The sequence below is a fragment of the Triticum aestivum genome, chromosome 1A, assembly GCF_018294505.1.
Source record: "Triticum aestivum cultivar Chinese Spring chromosome 1A, IWGSC CS RefSeq v2.1, whole genome shotgun sequence".
NCBI lineage: Eukaryota > Viridiplantae > Streptophyta > Magnoliopsida > Poales > Poaceae > Triticum > Triticum aestivum.
Window position 1 is genome coordinate 382,063,267 of NC_057794.1, and position 17,466 is coordinate 382,080,732.

The following is a 17,466-nucleotide window of genomic DNA, read 5'->3' on the forward strand; positions in this document are numbered from 1 at the left end:
CCGTCGATGTCTTTGGAGTCGAAATCAAGCATGTCGGTTGAGTCGTCGACAGTGGCTATTAAGTGGGTGGTGGGTGGGGAGCGAATTTCTTCTTGTCCGCTTCCCACTCAAGCCGGACATAGTTCGGCCAAGGGTCTCCTGACAAGGAGAGAGACCTCAATGAATTTAGCGCGTTGCCCAAGGGCGAGTGCTGAAAGATATCCGTGAAGGTAAACTCCATGATCGGTGCCCAATCAGATTCGATAGGCACGGACGCAGGCAGTTCGGAGCCTGTGGTCGGGGACGAATCCAAGGGTCCGGCAACACAGGTCTCATAGGAGGTGAAGTCTGTATTCGACTCTATCGCCGCTGGGTGTGCGGCCTCCGTGGCAGGGTCCATCCACCCATCCTCGGACGGCACGGTCTGCTCCGGATTGAGGGCCGGAGTAGCCACAGGTGTGATCTCCCGAACACTGTCTGACGGCAGAGCTAAGTCATGCTCGTCGTGACTGTGCGGCGCACCTGACACGGGCTCGAATCCGTCGAAGATCAAGTCTCCGCGGATGTCAGCAGTATAGTTTAAGTTTCCAAACCTGACCTGACGGCCAAGGGCGTAGCTCTCGATCTGCTCCAGATGGCCAAGCGAGTTGGCCCGCAGTACGAAGCCGCCGAATACGAAGATCTGTCCGGGGAGAAAAACCTCACCCTGGATCGCATCGTTACCGATGATCGAAGGAGCCATCAAACCTTATGGTGACGACATAGTGGAACTCTCAATGAAAGGACCAATGTCGATGTCAAAACTGGCGGATCTTGGGTAGGGGGTCCCAAATTGTGCCTCTAAGGCGGATGGTAACAAGAGACAGGGGACACAATGTTTACCTAGGTTCGGGCCCTCTCGATGGAGGTAATACCCTACTTCCCGCTTGATTGATCTTGATGATATGAGTATTACAAGAGTTGATCTACCACGAGATCGTAGAGGCTAAACCCTAGAAGCTAGCCTATGATTATGATTGTTGTTGTCCTATGGACTAAACCCTCCGGTTTATATAGACACCGGAGGGGGCTAGGGTTACACAGAGTCGGTTACAAGGGAGGAGATCTACAAATCTGAATTGCCAAGCTTGCCTTCCACACAAAGGAGAGTCCCACCCAAACACGGGACGAAGTCTTCAATCTTGTATCTTCATAATCCTACAGTCCGGCCGGAGGATATAGTCCGGCTGTCCGAGGACCCCCTAATCCAGGACTCCCTCAGTAAGAAGTGGTGATCACATTTTTAGCCATTTGCAACAACAACGACACATGCAACCAAACAATGTGCTGACTAGTTGATTCCCTCATGAAGAAAGCCTAATGCAGGCAACCAAACTACATGCAGATGTTGGTTTCTAGCGTGCATTTTCCCAACCAGGACCAACTGGGAGAAGTATGCAAAATGCCCTAAAACAGAGATGTGAACCTAACATGCCCACTAAGAACAAGATTGAGATCTTAGTGGCATAATAGCATTGCCAGTGCTTTCTCAGCCAAGAGCGACTCATTTTTTACTTTAGATGGCGACACACAATTAAGTTAGCAAAACCAACTTGTGTACTCCCTCCATTTTTGTATACAAGGCCACAAACTCAAATTACAGGTGCCAAGGTAAAATTTAATACATGTTTTGAAACCCAACTTTTCTTTTCGTTTACTAGGATCATTAATAGACCGCATGCATGCAAGAAAACTGAGTGGAGGAAGTAGCTTAGTATCATTATGACTGGATACATGCAAGTATTAAACAGGTTGCTAGTACAAGGAAACATCATTAATTTTTGCCTCAATTACTGTTGGTGGCCCTACATTGATGCAAAATGTATATTTCATATTGGCCTTGTATAAGTAAATGGAGGGAGTACTTCAGACGGGTGGCAGAGGAGCGGGCCGACGGCGAGCGCCGGATGTAGTGGGAGCTCAAGGAGAAGGAGCAGCGTTGCGAGTAGCAGCATGAGGAGTGCGCCTGTCACACATAAATGCCGCCGCTGGAGTAGATGCCGGGGGAGGTGACGTTGGTGGCGTGGGAGAGCGCATTCCCATGGGCTGGGCCACTGCTACCATTCATGCACCTCAGGACGACCACGGCAAGGACAAGGGCAAGGCCTAGGGCAGCGTGCAGGTAGGTTTTACTTTTTTATGTTTAATTTAATGCTTAAGTGGAATTTGGCCGATGGTTGACCAATCGTTTAATGTATAATTATGTTTATTTGGTTGCATGTTTTTGAAAAGAATTGTGGATGCGAGGAAATGCACCTGTTGGGCGCACCGGCCAACCCAAATGAAAAAACAGACGCACATGTCCGCTCGGCCGACCCAAACAGACAAAAAGCAAACAAAGTACGTGTCTGTTTGGGTCGGTGCGTTGGAGTCGCTCTTATGAGACCAGTGACGCGCACAATTAGCGTTGTGTGTTTCTTGAGTAGCCTTAATAGAAACATGCTTACATATGCCACTGAAAAGTGTGTAACACATTTTTATGAGATAAAGAAGAAAAAGAATGTAACTCTATACACACATTCGAGAGAGATCGCTTGACACGCATATATATACATGTTCTAATTTCAGGCAAACACATGGTTTACTTAAGCATACACATCATCATGTTAGATGATAGGCTTCCTCTGTCACATGTCACCTATGATTAATGGCCTTGGCCAAAGGTCTTATATAGTGGAGTAATTAGCATTGTACATCCACTATACTCAATATGAGGAGGGGAATGGCTGGCACTAGCAGGTGGAGGCATGGGGCGAAGAGATGGTATGGGCGTCTCAGGCCCTATATATTTTCTTGTCGCTATGCATTCGAAGATCAAACTTAAACATGTTATTGACTCTTTTCTTACCCCTCCCCGCAGGCTCAATAGTTTTTCTTCTCTCAAATATGTACTTGATGCTCAAAATCCTAGTGCCTGCAACTCCATCATTGCAATTGGGTAGGATTAGGATGCATCTGAAATCGGTTTCAATAATCCCTCTATTTCTAAGAGTATGGAAGCCAAGCAATCACTCTAGGGATGTGGAAGGACCTATTGCAACACTTGGAGAGCACTTGTACCTCAGTGCGCAATCGTATTGGCAAGTCACGAAAGTGAACAAAATCGCAACATTGTTTCACAACTAGTAGGTCAGAAACAAGTAGGCATAGCAGTACAATATCTATATCATGCCGTCGTAGTAGAGATTGTTCTACCCCTCACATACTGTAGCCTTGAATCAAAACATTCATGTTATATCAGATAGTTGGCAGATGTTTACCGTGGCTACCAGCTTTTCCTCCCGAATTTTTATCCAAAGTACTCCAAAGACGCGTTTGGTAGGCTGCATACAACCCAACCAGGCCCGGGCGGGATGAAAATGGACCATTTGGTTGGCCTGCATGCCAGCCTGGCTCGCATCTGCAAGGAATATAAAGCACCCCATAGCCTGGCTCGCTGGGAACGCTCAAATCAGCCGTTTCTAGCCAGCCAGGCTGAGTGGGCCAGAAAATGAAGACGCGACGTAGGGTGCGGTGTTGGGGGGATGCTGAAGGAAATATGCCCTAGAGGCAACAATAAAGTTATTATTTATATTTCCTTCTATCATGATAAATGTTTATTATTCATGCTAGAATTGTGTTAACTGGAAACTTAGTACATGTGTGAATACATAGAAAAACAGAGTGTCCCTAGTATGCCTCTACTTGACTAGCTCGTTAATCAAAGATGGTTAAGTTTCCTAACCATAGACATGTGTTGTCATTTGATTGACGGGATCACATCATTAGAGAATGATGTGACAGACAAGACCCATCCGTGAGCTTAGCATAATGATCGTTTATTTTATTGCTATTGCTTTCTTCATGACTTATGCATATTCCTATGACTATGAGATTATGCAACTCCAGAATGCCAGAGGAACATTTTGTGTGCTATCAAACGTCAAAACATAACTAGGTGATTATAAATATGCTCTACAGGTGTATCCGATGGTGTTTGTTGAGTTGGCATAGATCGGTATTAGGATTTGTCACTCCCTGTATCGGAGAGGTATCACTGGGCCCACTCGGTAATGCACATCAATATAAGCCTTGCAAGAAATGTGACTAATGAGTTAGTTGCGGGATGATGCATTACGGAACGAGTAAAGAGACTTTCCAGTAACGAGATATTGAACTAGGTACGAAGATACCAAACGATCGAATCTCGGGCAAGTAACATACCGATCACAAAGGGAATGACGTATGTTGTTATGCGGTTTGACCGATAAAGATCTTCGTACAATATGTAGGAGCCCATATTAGCATCCAGGTTCTGCTATTGGTTATTGACTGGAGATGTGTCTCGGTCATTTCCACATAGTTCTCAAACCGGTAGGGTCCGCACACTTAACATTCTATGACGATTTGTATTATGAGTTATGTTTTTTGGTGACCGAAGTTTGTTCGGCGTCCTGAATGAGATCATGGACATGACGAGGAGTCTTGAAATGGTCGAGAGGTCAAGATTGATATATTGGGAGGTTATCAACGGACACCGGAATGGTACTGATAAGGTTCGGGGATTTTCCGAAGTACCGGGAGGCTACCAGAACCCCTGGGGAAAGTTAATGGGCCTATTGGGCCATAGTGGAGAGAGGGAGGCTGCCACAGGAGGTGCCCCCCCCCCCGAAGCCCAAACCGAATTGGACTAGTGGTGGGGGGCGTGGCCCCCCTTTCCTTTTCCCTCCCCCCTTTCCCCTTTCCCCTCTCCGTTGGTTGGAAGGAGGGGGCCGAATCCTACATGGACTAGGAGTCCAAGTAGGATTCCCCCCTTGGCGCGCCCCCCTTGGGCCGGACACCTCCTCCCCCCTTTATATACGGGGGCGGGGAGCACCCCAAAAGCACATCAATTGTTCCTTAGCTATCTGCGGTGCCCTCCTCCACAGTTTACCACCTCGGCATATTGTCATAGTGCTTAGGCGAATCCCTGCGCAGATCACATCGTCAACACCGTCGTGCTGACGAAACTCTGCCTCGACCCTCTACTAGATCAAGAGCTCGAGGGACATCATCATGCTAAACATGTGCTAAACACATAGGTGCCGTACGTTCGGTACTTGGATCGATTGGATCATGAAGATCTTCGACTACATCAACTGTGTTAAACCAATGCTTCCGCTTTCGGTCTACGAGGGCACGTGGACATACTCTCCCCTCTCGTTGTTATGCATCTCCTAGATAGATCTTGCGTGATCGTAGGAATTTTTTTGAAATTGCATGCTACGTTCCCCAACAATGGCATCCGAGCCAGGTCTATGCGTAGATGATATGCATGAGTAGAACACAATGAGTTGTGGGGATAATAGTCATACTGCTTACCACCGACGTCTTACTTTGATTCGGCGCTATTGTTGGATGAAGCGGCCCGGACCGACATTACATGACCGTGTTCATAAGACTGGTTCTACCGACGTGCTTTGCACACAGGTGGCTGGCGGGTGTCTGTTTCTCCAACTTTAGTTGAATCGAGTTTGACTACGGCCGATCCTTGTTGAAGGTTAAAACAGCACACTTGATAAAAAAATCATTGTGGTTTTGATGCGTAGGTAAGAACGGTTCTTGCTAGAAGCCCGTAGCAGCCACGTAAAACTTGCAACAACAAAGTAGAGGACGTCTAACTTGTTTTTGCGGGGCATGTTGTGATGTGATGAGATATAAATTGTTGTATGAGATGATCATGTTTTGTAAAAGTTATCGGCAACTGGCAGGAGTCTTATGGTATGAAATGCAATCGCCATGTAATTGCTTTACTTTATCACTAAGCGGCAGCGATAGTCATAGAGGAAATAGTTGGCGAGACGACAACGACGCTACGATGGAGATCAAAGGTGTCAAGCCGGTGACGATGGAGATCATGACGGTACTTTGGAGATGAGGATCAAAGGCACAAGATGATGATGGCCATATCATGTCACATATTTTGATTGCATGTGATGTTTATCCTTTATGCATCTTATTTTGCTTAGTATGGCGGTAGCATTATAAGATGATCCCTCACTAAATTTCAAGGTATAAGTGTTCTCCCTGAGTATGCACCGTTGCTATAGTTCTTCGTGCCGAGACACCACGTGATGATCGGGTGTCATAAGCTCTACGTTCACATAAAACGGGTGCAAGCCAGTTTTGCACATGCAGAATACTCGGGTTAAACTTGACGAGCCTAGCATATGCAGATATGGCCTCGGAACACTGAGACCGAAAGGTCGAACGTGAATCATATAGTAGATATATATGATCAACATAGTGATGTTCATCATTGAAAACTACTCCATCTCACGTGATGATCGGACATGGTTTAGTTGATATGGATCATGTTATCATTTAGATGACTAGAGGGATGTCTATCTAAGTGGTAGTTCTTAAGTAATATGATTAATTGAACTTTAATTTATCTTGAACTTATTACCTGATAGTTTTTTGCATATCTATGTTGTTGAAGATCAATGGCCCGTGCTACCGTTCCCTTGAATTTTAATGCATTCCTAGAGAAAGCTAAGTTGAAAGATGATGGTAGCAACTACATGGACTAGGTCCGTAACTTGAGGATTATCCTCATTGCTGCACAGAAGAATTACATCCTGTAAGCACCGCTAGGTGCAAGACCCGCTGCAGGAGCAACTCCGGACGTTATGAACGCCTGGCAGAGCAAAGCTGATGACTACTCGATAGTTCAGTGTGCCATGCTTTACGGCTTAGACGCGGGACTTCAAAGACGTTTTGAACGTCATGGAGCATATGAGATGTTCCAGGAGTTGAAGTTAATATTTCAAGCAAATGCCTGAGTTGATAGATATGAATTCTCTAACAAGTTCTATAGTTGCAAAATGGAGGAGAATAGTTCTGTCAGTGAACACATACTCAAAATGTCTGGGTACCATAACCACTTGACTCAGGTGGGAGTTAATCTTCCTGATGATAGTGTCATTGACAGAGTTCTTCAATCACTACCACCAAGCTATAAAGGCTTCATGATGAACTATAATATGCAAGGGATGGAAAATACAATTCCCGAGCTCTTCGTGATTCTAAAAGTTGCAGAGGTAGAAATCAAGAAGGAGCATCAAGTGTTGATGGTTAACAAGACCACTAGTTTCAAGAAAAAGGGCAAAGGGAAGAAGGGGAACTTCAAGAAGAACAACAAGCAAGTTGCTGCTCAAGGGAAGAAGCCCAAGTCTGGACCTAAGCCTGAAGCTGACTGCTTCTACTGCAAAGGGACTGGTCACTGGAAGCGGGACTACCCCAAGTATTTGGCGGATAAGAAGGATGGCAAAGTGAAAGGTATATTTGATATACATGTTATTTATGTGTACCTTACTAATGCTCTTAGTAGCGCTTGGGTATTTGATACTGGTTCTGTTGCTCATATTCGTAACTCGAAACTGGGGCTACGGATTAAACGAAGATATGCTAAAGATGAGGTGACGATGCGCGTGGGAAATGGTTCCAAAGTCGATGTGATCGCCGTCGGCACGCTACCTCTCCATGTTGCATATGACCTCGGATTGAGACAAATTTTATACGAAAAACGATCGGCTCAACGAGACAAAACTTTTTCGTGTTGAAGGTTTTTCGATTCAAGGCCGTCTTGATGGCCGAATTACTCGTGCAACCTATCAGACAAGTGTCTGGCATCTCACGCCATATTTCCGTTGAGGTTCGGTCTGCAGTGTATTGCCTCTAACTTCTGCATATGAACTCGGATTGAGATGAGTTATATATCAAAATCGATTGGCTTGACGAGACGAAGACAATTCCTTAAGAGTGCTCCTTCATCCGAGGTCATCTTGAAGACGTGATTGGCCAAAAACCACTCAAAACATTGAATTATGACACTCGGAGTATAGTTTCGGTCCGTAAGATAAGGTCGAATGAATATAACCGAAAAGTCAAAGTTGTTCCAATCGGAGACGTGAATCTTTTCATGCTGAAAACCCGTTCACTCGAGACCATCTTCATTGCAATCTATGTCTTGCCAAAATCAAGTGTCAACACATGCCCCCTATTTTCTGGCAGAGCTTGCGTGCCAGAAAATACCTTGCTTAGGGTAATGTTTAAGCACGATGTCAACACTCCATCAACTGTGCATATTGAGTATGATAATTTTAATCATCCATATGCTCATGTTTGTTGCTTCTTCGGTAGAGCCTCTTGGATAATAGTTGTCTGGAAACAACAATTGGATGTCACAAAGTTTTCCACGTAAGTTTTTTATGTCAATCCGGACCTTGCATTTGTCCAGGCATTCCCTGGGAATATTAGAACCCTTCAACGAAGACGGTTGCCGAACGATTATGACCATGCCCCTCAAAGGAATACCGTCAACTGTTCGGCGACTCAACTTGTTATCAAAGTACACCATCAAGCCTCCGCCGAACAACGTCTGTCTCCTGACTTGGATCCTGTAAATATATAACATTTGGAGTCGGGGCTCTTTTATGCACTAGACCCTTGATTGGTGGTCGACTCAATAATTAAGTCGGCCTCGCCAGTATTGGCAAACACTGAGCATCGGGTATAGGAGTAGGAAATCAACCATGGTGAACACCGTTAGCCAGATGTCGGGTTTGTCAACACAATGAATTCTGAGGGTGATATGCAAATATAGGCCATGCTTTCTTATCTCAAAAGTGCTCGAGAGTCCGTCCACCAAAGTGTGAATAGCCAAAATAAGTCAGATGTTTCGGCTGAGGATAAATTCCATAGCGTTGATTTTGATGGTACAATTGAAGAATATGGATGAGACGCCTCCTGGAGTCTCCTATATGAAAATTGTCGTCCTCGCCTATGGGCTTTACACTTCTACTCCCTTATTTCTGCTGGCTTCGCAACAGGAGATGTGATGCCGCTCTTGACTCGAGGATTTCCCTTAGGAACCCAGGCCATGTTCCTCTTCTCCAGCTCTTTGGCCCTAAGACGTTTTAGCTTCTTCTGTTGCGAATATGGTAAGCCGAGTGGGCGTCCCGGCTGGGACTTTGGTTTATGCACTGGCAAATTCTTCCTGACTTTGGGCATCTCTGGCTTGGCCTGTCCAAACTTGACTATTGGATCCTTGAATTTTACTTGCTTCACTTTCTTGTCCTTAGCAGCCAACATAGGCCCGGCTGGCTTTTTCTCATTTGGAGTCGGATCTGAAATAGCACTCTTGCGTCCATCCTTTTCTTTCTTCACCTTTTTAACACTTGTTGCAATAGAAGGTCGGACATCATTTCTATTTTGACTGCTCCTCTTGGGAACCCATGCCATGTTCTTCTTTCTCAACTCATGTGCACTAAGTCTTTGTAATTCCTTCTCTTGCCAATGTGCTAAGCCGAGTGAGCACGTCGGCTGTGATTTTGTTTCAACCAATGCCAACTCTTTTTTGGCCTTGTGCACTCTCAACTTCTTCCCTTCAGATTTGGGACTTGATTGACTTGCCTCATTGCCTTTTGTAGCCAATGTCAATACTTTAACTGGCTCTTTGTTATTTGAGAACAAATCTGAAGTAGCACACTTACAACCATCTTTCTTGACCTGGTACACTTGCTTGACCACCTCTTTCTTGTTCCTTGAGCTCCGGACCGATTCCTTATGATTGAAACGGTCTTTGACATGTGATTGTTCATCAAATGTTGATCTTTTTGGAGCTGCATAATGTTGGCGAGATGATCTAAAATAAGATGGATAATTTGCCCTTGTATCATACGTGCCCCATGATGGATATGGATTTACATGAGCGTAGGGAGGCATCCACGACATTGGCATTGGCGGCCCAAAAGCAGGATATGAAGTCTGCTTGCTCAACGTCTTCCTTTGCCAATCCAAGTCTTCAAATTTATGCCTTAGGGGTTACTTCGATGCTTTTGTTTCACTCGGCCGATAATCACCCTTTAACTCACTTATCTTCTCATATTTTTCTAATAAATGCATGAAAGTGACTTTCGGCTTTTTACCTTTGTGCTTACCATTGCCTTTGCTTTCTTTAACTGTGCGTGCATCGGTCTTTGAATTTTCTTGTTGCCCCCCAGTGCTAGATGTCACCATTGTAGCTTTGATGGAATTGCCATCTTCAAGATTGTTGTTGATGCACTTTTTAATCATATCCTTGCTCTAGGACTTGACCCCATCATCATTGGTGTGTACCTGTTGACCTTTAGGTGAATCGGCTTGAGATAGCCGAGTCAACATTTGATCGCCATCAAAACCAATCTGATCCGATAGGTCATATGATCGTGCCTCAACAAACTTCAATTGTCTCGATTGTGCGGCTTGATGAATCACGTTGTTGTCTTCGATATTCTCTTCAAACAAACATTGCATTTGTTCTTGTCCTGATGGCTCGACATCATGATCAATTATAATAGGATTAGTCGACGATGCACCAACGATGTGATCAACTATGCCTGGACTGAAGGTACACTTCTCGTCCATTAACTGATATTGTGATACTAGCTCTGAAACAAAACAACCGAGCAGTGCTGGCTTAGCGTCATCCGACTCAGCTATGCATTGATTTTCATCCTCTTTTCCTGATGCTTTTGAATCAGCTTCGAAGGACTTTGGACCTGGCTTTATGTTTCTGCAACCAAAATAATTACAGAATATACGTCTCATTTGATACCAAATGTTAACCAGGCATGAAACAAACAAAGTTGTCCATATGAATACAAAATTCAGTTGGCATGACAAGAACAACTTTGGTTTTGATAAGTTGTCACTATTAGCCTCTATGAATGATACCATGTGTTGACTATCATGATTAGTGACAAGATCATTCCTAACAAATAGATTACTCACTTAAATTGGTCTTTCAAAATTAATTAGAATCTTACTAATAGGTGCATCAACAATATGATTTTGACCGAATCGAAAATTGAGTAAACTATCTGCTAGGTGTACCTTTGTGAAGACGTTGGAAGGAGAAGATGGTTGCACCACTGGAACAATACATTGCTCCACTTCTGAATAATTCTCCAACGCCTCTTCCTCTTTTTCTAGATCTGGTGTCTCATCACTCGGATTGCCCGAGTATATTTCAGTTGGATTGCCCGAGTGGATTTCACTCGGACGCTCTTTGTCCGTTGAACTTTGCTCGGCCGCATTTTCTTGGTCTTGGTGTTCATCGTTAACTAAACTGTGTTTAGCCATATTACTTTGTTCTTGATGCTCATCAATATCTTTAGCACGAAACTCATAGGGTAGCATGTAAGCTCCCTTACATCCAGAAAAATCGAGCACAACCAATTTGTTGCGTTTGTCGTTCCTTTGCTCAACCAAGCTTGCATCTTCTATTTTGGTACATGCGGCAATAGTTGGCTTGATGCACTCGGCTTTAGCCGGTGATGCACTCGTCTGGAACAATGCAACGCACTCGGCCTTAAACATCACGTTGCTCAATCCGGTTTCAACCGAATCCACCATATTAGCCGAGTGAATCCTTTTTTGCTGGTTTGCTTGCAATGCTTCTTTTTTATCTTGCCTCAACAGTGTAGAAGGGCCAACATGGTTGCTACATGGAGGAAGGCACTTGACGTATTCTTGCAAATATCCCTCTCCATGCTTCTTCTTGAGTGCTTCGTAGGCCTGTCGATATTCTGCTGGTAATTCCTCAAGGGTAGGTGTAGTAAATTCGTTAACTCTATTCCCTGTGAGCTTTGGCTTGATCTTGTCCACTTGGGCCATATATTTTTCTTTAAACTCAGCCCTGCTTGGATCAACTTGCCCCCCAATACTTTTATGATCTTTCGGCAATGAATTGATGTTGCTGAAATTTTGCGATTGTATAGGGGATGTATAACATGCTGCAATGATAGGTGAAGACATGTGCACTGTTGTTGAATATTTTCTCATGCCAATTTGATCAATCGGTAACACTTCATCTTCTTTCAAAACCCTAGCTTTTATTGCCTCATAATCAGGAACCAAACCTTTATCATGTTGCTCAAGGCAAAGAGTGGTAATCTTCTTATTTTGCGCTAAGCTTTTTAACGCAGCCAAAGTCACCTCATCTCCTACAGTATTAGACACATTCACTCCTGTAGAATCTCCATTCACTCGGCCATAAAAGTGAGCCGAGTCATGAATACTTTTAGTTGCATATGATGCTGAATAATTAATATCATGAGGTGTATTATATGATGACTGAGGATAACCGGCCAAATAGCTAATGGAAGCATGGCCGATTGCCTCATTCATCAGCATGTTTGGGGATAAACCCTCATATTGCGAGTTGGCTACTGATGGATAAAACTGTGAGATGCCCTCCTGCACATGAGGTGTCATATATTGATCACTCGAACAAATTGTGTTGTTCTCCGGCATATTGAAAGATGTTGCCGATGCACGAAAGTTCGGATTCATAAGTTGCATGTCGCGATTATGTAAATTCCAAGTTTCTCCAACGGAATAACTAGTCGGCCTTTGCTCGTTAGGGCTAGCCGACATGACATGTCCATTGAAAGATCTAGCAACATCAACATAATGGCTATTTGCATCTACGTAAGGAGATTGATGATACGTGTTACCGTTGTAGATTGCAGGCGCTCGATGACGCTCTCCTCGCAGCAAGAACAGGCTGGAGACTGTTCAAAGCTTCTTCCCCAGCGGATTCGCCAAAAAGTGTGTTCGCACACGAACACGTCACGTGTACCCTCGACACCGGGGGTGATGCACCGCAGCTCACGTCGAAGGAGACCCGACCGACAACGCGATATGCAAGACAGTCGACGGGTGCTTTTGCAGACCCGAAACCCCACACGCCCGGGAGGGACCCCCTCAGGGCGCGCGGCAGCTATGGGTTGCTCTAGGTCGATTCGCTCGCCCCTAGAGCCTCGTGGGTCGCTGCCCTCCAACACGAAGAACGAACGAAGAACGAGAAAGAAAGATACAAGGGTAGGGGATAAAGATAGATGAACACAAAAGTGTAATAGATTGATTGGTTCGATTGGTGTTGTTCAATCGGCCATCACCCTCAACATATATAAGAGGCGGCTGGACTTCCCGTACAAGCAAAGGATTCATCTAGGCTTTCCTTACAAAAAATTACATCAATTCACGTCCTAGAGTCCTAGTTCTATTCCAACTCGGATTCAGTCTGAATCTGGCCCAACTTATGTCTTCCTCCTTGCGCGGGCCGCCAAGCTTGCATATGACCTCCGATCAAGACGCCCAAATATGAAACTTGTGCGCCTCAACGAGACGAACAATCCTTATGTTGAACACTTTTCCAAATAAGACCATCTTGAATATTCTACGAAGCCATCTTTAATATCCAGCCGGACTCGGTCATGTAACGGACTAGATTGTCCGAGTCTCGTAGTGAACTTGCAGGCCGTATACTATCTCATATGATAATGACTCCAAAACCAAATTTCACTGTTTAGACGATGCGCACAACTCCCGTGTTGATCACTTTTCCATCGGAGGTCATCTGGATTACCTTTCGGGCACATCTTCAGTTTCACTCGGATCCGAGCTTATCCACTCGGATATTAGAGTTTTTCGTCCGACTGAACCTTTTCACTCGGATGTTAGAGTCTTTCACTCGGAAGACAATCTTTCACTCAGATGACTATAATTTCACTCGGAAGAGAATCTTTTACTCGGATGACTATATTTCGCTCGGAAGGCAATATCTTACTCGAACGTCAAGTTTTCATTCCAATGGTAATCTTTTCACTCGGAATAACTTCACTCGGATAATAATTTCACTCGCATTACTATATTTTCACTCGGAAGCCAATCTTTTACTCGACCGATAAGTTTTTCACTCGACCTTTTACTCGATCGGTAGGTTTTCACTCGGATGGTAAACTTTTCACTCGGATTTCCCGACTGAAAACACAGCCTGATCTTGATTTGCCTCTCCAGGTTGCATACGACCTTGGATTGAGAGAAATTTTATATGAAAAACGATCGGCTCGACGAGACAAAACTTTTTCGTGTTGAAGGTTTTTCGATTCAAGGCCGTCTTGATGGCCGAATTACTCACGCAACCTATCAGACAAGTGTGTGGCACCTCGCACCATATTTCCGTTGAGGTTCGGTCTGCAGTGTATTGCCTCTAATTTTTGCATATGAACTCGGATTGAGATGATTTATATATCAAAATCGATTGGCTCGACAAGACGAAGACAATTCCTTAAGAGTGCTCCTTCATCCGAGGTCATCTTGAAGACGTGATTGGCAAAAAACCACTCAAAACATTGAATTATGACATTCGGAGTATAGTTTCGGTCCGTAAGATAAGGTCGAATGAATATAACTGAAACATCAAAGTTGTTCCAATCGGCGACGTGAATCTTTTCATGCTGAAAACCCGTTCACTCGAGAACATCTTCATTGTAATCTATATCTTGCCAAAATCAGGTGTCAACAGGTTCTTGCCTGTGTTACAAGGTGTGAAGTTGAGTCAGACTCAATGCTCGACCTCTGCAGAAGATAGAGAGAGAATGAAAGTCATTCCTTATGCCTCAGCCATAGGCTCTATCATGTATGCAATGCTGAGTACCAGACCTGATGTGTGCCTTGCTATAATTTTAGCAAGGAGGTACCAAAGTAATACAGGAGTGGATCACTAGACAGCGGTCAAGAACATCCTGAAATACCTGAAAAGGACTAAGGATATGTTTCTCGTTTATGGAGGTGACAAAGATCTTTTCATAAATGGTTACGTCGATGCAAGCTTTAACACTGATCCGGATGACTCCAAGTCACAAAACGAATACGTATTTATATTGAATGGTGGAGCTGTCAGTTGATGCAGTTCCAAGCAGAGCGTCATGGCAGGATCTACGTGTGAAGTGGAGTACATAGCTGCTTCGGAAGCAGCAAATGAAGGAGTCTGGATGAAGGAGTTCATATCTGATCTAGGTGTAATACCTAGTGCATCGGGTCCAATGAAATCTTTCCTGACAATACTGGAGCAATTGCCTTGGCGAAGGAATCCAGATTTTACAAGAGAACCAAACACATCAAGTGACCCTTCAATTCCATCCACGATCAAGTCAAGGATGGATACATTAGAGATTTGGAAGATACATACGGATCTGAATGTTGTAGACCCGTTAACTAAGCCTCTCTCGCGAGCAAAACATGATCAACACCAAGACTCCATGGGTGTTAGAATCATTACTATGTAATCTAAATTATTGACTCTAGTGTAAGTGGGAGACTGAAGGAAATATGCCCTAGAGGCAATAATAAAGTTGTTATTTATATTTCCTTATATCATGATAAATGCTTTTTTTTCATGCAAGAATTGTACTAACCGGAAACTTAGTACATGTGTGAATACATAGACAAACAGAGTGTCCCTAGTATGCCTCTACTTGACTAGCTCGTTAATCAAAGATGGTTAAGTTTCCTGACCATAGACATGCGTTGTCATTTGATCGACGGGATCACATCATTAGAGAATGATGTGATGGACAAGAGCCATCCGTCAGCTTAGCACAATGATCGTTTAGTTTATTGCTATTGCTTTCTTCATGACTTATACATATTCCTCTGACTATGAAATTATGCAACTCCCGAATACCAGAGGAACACTTTGTGTGCTATCAAATGTCACAACGTAACTGGGTGATTATAAAGATGCCCTAAAGGTGTCTCCGTTGGTGTTTGTTGAGTTGGCATAGATCGAGATTAGGATTTGTCACTCTGTGTATCGGAGAGGTATCTCTGGGCCCTCTCGGTAATGACATCACTATAAGCCTTGCAAGCAATGTGACTAGTGAGTTAGTTGTAGGATGATGCATTATGGGACGAGTAAAGAGACTTGCCAGTAACGAGATTGAACAAGATATGAAGATACCGACGATCGAATCTCGGGCAAGTAACATACCGATGAGAAAGGGAATGACTTATGTTGTTATGCGGTTTAACTGCTAAATATCTTTGTAGAATATGTAGGAGCCAATATGAGCATCCATGTTTTGCTATTGGTTATTGACCGGAGATGTGTCTCGGTTATGTCTACATAGTTCTTGAACTCGGAGGGTCTGCACACTTAACGTTCGATGACGATTTGTATTATGAGTTATGTGTTTTGGTGACCAAAGTTTGTTTGGAGTCCCGAATGAGATCACGGACATGACGAGGAGTATTGAAATGGTCTAGAGGTAAAGATTGATATATTGGATGGTTATAAATGGACACCGGAATGGTTCCGATAAGGTTCGGGGATTTTTCGGAGTACCAGGAGGCTACCGGAACCCTTCAGGAAAGCTAATGGGCCTATTGGGCCATAGTGGAGAGAGGGAGGCTGCCATAGGAGGTAGCGCCCCCCCCCCCAAGCCCAAACTGAATTGGACTAGGGTGGGGGGCGCGGCCCCCCTTTCTTTCTCCCTCTCCACCTTTCCCCTTTCCCCTCTCTGTTGGTTGGAAGGAAGGGGCCGAATCCTACTTGGACTAGGAGTCCAAGTAGGACTCCCCCCTTGGCGCGCCCCCTTGGGCCGGCCACCTCCTCCTCCCCCCTTTATATACGGGGACGGGGGCACCCTAAAGGCACATCAATTGTTCCTTAGCCATGTGCAGTGCCCCCTCCATAGTTTACCAGCTCGGTCATGTTGTCGTAGTGCTTAGGAGAAGCCCTGCACGGATCACATCGTCAACACCATCACCATGCAGTCATGCTGACGAAACTCTCCCTCGACCCTCTACTAGATCAAGAGCCCGAGGGACATCATCGTGCTGAACATGTGCTGAACACGGAGGTGCTGTACATTTGGTACTTGGATCGGTTGGATCGTGAAGACGTTTGACTACATCAACCGCGTTAAACTAACACTTCTGCTTTTGGTCTACGAGGGTACATGGACACACTATCCCCTCTCGTTGCTATGCATCTCCTAGATAGATCTTGCATGCTCATAGGAATTTTTTGAAATTGCATGCTACGTTCCCCAATAGATGCGGGCGGATATGGCAGGAGGGGGAAATTGGCAGAGGCGGGGTGGCGCCAAATATACCCTCACCACCCCCATTTACTCGCTCACCTTTAGCTGTAGGACAAAGCCTCGTCCGTTGTTGGCACCGATGGCGGCGACGACTTAGATTTGCAGCTGCAACGGCGGTGGCGACTCGGATCTGTGGTTCCGACACTCCCCTGCAGCGGTAACTGCTTCTCCCTTTCTTCTTTGTCTTCGTACAACCATCCTCGTCTCCACCATGTCTCCCCTGACCTAGAGGCTGGTATGCTACCCCTCCCCCTCCTTTGTTATGTGTTAGGTCATTCGATAGGACCGTCTAGGGTCGATAGCGCCATCGTTGACCGCATCATGGATGTCGCTTATGTTGTGGATGAACGGACGAAGCTTCTAGTTCAGGAAGCATCGCTGATAGCTGTGGTTCTGGCCTGGATCATGTTGGTCCATAAGAGAGTTGTTCGTCGAAATGAGAAATCTCGCATCCAGTATGGTCCGTTGTTAATCCAGAATCAAGAGAGGATAG